Source organism: Galeopterus variegatus, unplaced genomic scaffold (assembly GCF_000696425.1).
Source record: "Galeopterus variegatus unplaced genomic scaffold, G_variegatus-3.0.2 Scaffold6852, whole genome shotgun sequence".
NCBI lineage: Eukaryota > Metazoa > Chordata > Mammalia > Dermoptera > Cynocephalidae > Galeopterus > Galeopterus variegatus.
Genome location: NW_007732963.1, coordinates 99,070 through 103,108, shown reverse-complemented (window position 1 = coordinate 103,108; position 4,039 = coordinate 99,070). Strand labels below are relative to the sequence as shown.

The 4,039-nt window shown below is 39.4% G+C and overlaps 1 pseudogene; it reads right to left on the bottom strand.

Annotated features, from left to right (window-relative positions):
• Positions 1–869: 869 nt before the first annotated feature.
• On the bottom strand, positions 870–2,180 carry LOC103606803 (annotated as a pseudogene).
• Between the last annotated feature and the right edge of the window lie 1,859 nt (positions 2,181–4,039).

Sequence of the window (4,039 nt, the reverse complement as noted above, 5' to 3'; positions counted from 1 at the left end):
TCCTGGGCCTTGAAGGAAGCATAAAACATCAATTTGCTAATATTGAATGAGGAAGGGGATTTCAGATATGGGAATATCTTAAGCAAAGGTTCAGAAGCAGGAAAGTATAGAATATGTTTAAGGAATGGCAGGTAAATTAATTGGGCTGGGAGAGAAGAAAGTACAGATATTTTGGAAGATGATATGTTGGGGTCAGATTGTGGGGACTTAGAATTCCAAGCTTAGAGGTTTGGCTTTATCTATATGTAGTGGAGAGCCAGTGAATATTCGTGAGGAGAATAATAAAGTATTTAGTTCTGTTTTTTAGAATGAAAAGTCTGGCATTGGTATGGATGAGGGTGGTGTTGACAAGGAGACATTTAAGAAGCCAGAGAGACATTCATGAGGAAGAGTGAACAGGATTTGGTGAATTACTGCAGGGGGGACAGTGAGAGACTGGAAGGAAACACAGATGATCACAAAGAGATTCAACCTAGGTGGTTGGGAGGATGGATATGCCTTGGCGTGAGGTAAGCAAGCCTGAATGCCTAAAGGCTTGGGGAAATAGGAGTAAAAGAAATGGATGAAGGGCATTGGAGCACTATTATGCTGGTTTCCGCAAATTTGCATGGAATGATTTCTTTTCCTCCTAAATAGATAAAGCATTAATTCCTCATTGTCAATATATGTACTGAATATGCTTTCCCTTGAGAGATGGATCAGAAAAGTGTAAAAGAGCTATGGACAAAATATAGCACAGAAGTTTCTTCCAAATAGAATTGAATTATATTCAATTTAAATTACTAACAGTTTACTGAGCATTTGTCACATGTAGCAGTAGCTGAAAAGAGTAGTAGTGACGGTGATGCGGGTGGTCCCTGAGCCTGTAGTTACTTATGTTCATTCATAGTCCCTCGACCTGCTATTATCTTCTTCAGAGCAGACTTTACTTCCTGGTTCCTCAGTGTGTAGATGAGGGGGTTCAGTAATGGAGTGACAACAGTGTAAAACACAGCCACTGCCCCATCCAGGGGACTCTTGGAGCCTGGCCGAAGGTAGATGAAAATACAGGGGACATAGTAGACCGTGACCACGGTGACGTGGGAACCACAGGTGGAGAAGGCCCGGCACCTCCCATCAGCAGTGTCTTAGTGTAAACAATGTCCAAGACACCGTTCATGCTTTCTGTTTGCTTAAGAATATTATTTACACTTATTGATTGACCCAAGTAGTTTACTGATTTTGTTTATTTGGATCACAACATCACTGACTATTGTAGGATTTGACCTTTAATACATTGTTATTTTAATAGACCTTCTTTGCCTTCCAACAAATGAGATTCTCAAAAACCTTTAAAGATATTAAACATCTGAGCCAGATGTTATTTAAAACTCCCTTTGATTAATGGTTTGTTCAAAATGAGTTTTTCCTCACAATAATGTTTTAGGTAATTTTACTTGTTGCTTAAACTAAAGCATCTTGTAATTCTTTTTTTTTTGCTGTTTGTTGTTTTCTTAACATAAATTTTATTGTGTATATTTAGGGCATACAACATGATTGTCACAAAAAACGTAATCCACCTGGTTGGGCCCACAGTAGGGCAGGCGGAAGGTCAGGGTGGCCTGGATAGAGCCATGGATGGAGCCGGCCACCCAAGCTCCAGCCACCAGGATTGTGCACAACCTCCCACTCATGAGCACGGGGTAGCGCAGGGGCTGGCATATTGCCAGATACCTGTCGTAGGCCATCAAGGTGTAGAGAAAGCACTGGGTGCTGCCCAGGAAGTGAAAGAAATACAGTTGAGCCACACAGCCACCAAATGGGATAGCTTTGCTGGCAGGAGTGAAGTTTAGAATGATTCGGGGAACAATGACTGAGGAGAGGCACATGTCCAGGAACGAGAGCACGCCCAGAAGGACGTACATGGGGCGGGCATGGAGCTTCGGGTCGGCCCACAGCGTGAGCAGAATGAGCAGGTTCCCCAGCTGAGTCAGGATGTAGATGATGAGGAAGACCAGAAAGAGGAGGGTTTTCATGTTCGGGGGGTGAGACAAGCCCAGGAGAATGAAATCTGTCACCACGGTGTCCAGGGATGGGTTTTTGGAGTTTCCAAGGGTTTTCATGTTCGGGGGGTGAGACAAGCCCAGGAGAATGAAATCTGTCACCACGGTGTCCAGGGATGTGTTTTTGGAGTTTCCCATGTCTTTCTGTAGTCTGCTAAGATGAATGGTAAACTCAGACAAAGCAGATACAACAGAGCAAGGTGATAAGAGGATGTTTTTGTCTGATGACCAGGGTCTAGGAGGTAAACAGAGTACTTTTATAATTTAAGTAGAAAGCACTTGCCATCAATCTGGGTTTGCTTGGCGAGATAACCCTCAGAGGCTGGTTAGTTTCCAGGTGTCCTGAAATGCTCCTTCAGTGGGAGATGCTGCATGTAAGTATTGGAAGCCAAGGTACAGGGTGTGTCTGAATAACAGTGTAAGTGTATATGATAGGTCTAGGGGGACCACAGAGAAATGGATTTTGGTGGTATGGGAGCAGTGTGAAACAATTACTCCACAATTACCGTTCCTATTGTTGGTTTCTGACTCTATGTCCTCGAAATGTCTCCTTCCATAATCTACAAAACCTTTGGGATCTGGCCCTTGCATATTTCTACAGTCTTCTTTCCTTTAGGTCTCTCAGAGCAGTATGTGTTCCTTCCTTCTGGATCTATGAATATCCTGATTCATCTTAACCTATTTTTATTCTTTAGGATTGACTTTGGCTCTCACCTCCCTTGAGAAGAGTTCTCTTCCCCCAGAAGACAATCTTCCAGAGATAAGAGCTGACAAAGGGCAATTGCAGTACAATGTTATAAGAGCTATTTGCTTAGATGCTTATTAGTTCCTTCTATTAGATTATAAAACCCTTCAGAGCACAGACCAAGTCTATTTTGGTCTCTGATCTATCTGCAGCAACTGTCCCAGCACTTGGCAACAGTAAGTTAATAAATATTTCTTGGCTGATTGGTTGACTAAGTAGATAGTGCCAACTCCTGTTAATCTAACATCATGTTTCTCTGCATGATCACATCTCTCCTGCTTTATGCCACATAGGCAGGACTGCAGGACAAGGGATTAGCCTTGCACTTCAAACAGTGTGAGCCTATGCTTAGTGTAAACAATGTCCAAGACACCGTTCATGCTTTCTGTTTGCTTAAGAATATTATTTACACTTATTGATTGACCCAAGTAGTTTACTGATTTTGTTTATTTGGATCACAACATCACTGACTATTGTAGGATTTGACCTTTAATACATTGTTATTTTAATAGACCTTCTTTGCCTTCCAACAAATGAGATTCTCAAAAACCTTTAAAGATATTAAACATCTGAGCCAGATGTTATTTAAAACTCCCTTTGATTAATGGTTTGTTCAAAATGAGTTTTTCCTCACAATAATGTTTTAGGTAATTTTACTTGTTGCTTAAACTAAAGCATCTTGTAATTCTTTTTTTTTTGCTGTTTGTTGTTTTCTTAACATAAATTTTATTGTGTATATTTAGGGCATACAACATGATGTTATGAGATACATATAGATAGTAAAATGGTTACTAAAGTGAAGCTAGTTAACATTTCCATCATCTCACATAATTATCCATTTTTTTTTTCTTGCGGCAAGAGCAGCTAAAATCTAGTCATTTAGCAAAAAATACAATATTATTACCTATAGTCCTCATGTTGTACATTAGATCTCTAGACTTGTTCATCTTACATATCTGCTACTTTGTATCCTTTAAGAAACAATACAACTTAAACTAGTAAAAAGTTAATTATACAGAGATCTGAGCATTAACATATCTAACCACTGGGATGTCATTAGAAAAATTCCCTTTCATAAACACGAATCTCAAACATATTTTATCTTCATTATTATTTTAAAAATTAAGTGCATAAATAATATCCAGTAATTATTAATAATACTAAATGCATTCTACTTTATAGGGTCCATAGAAATGTTAATTATAGACTTTATCCACAAAGAGAAGACTATATTAGATTTCTATTACCTTAT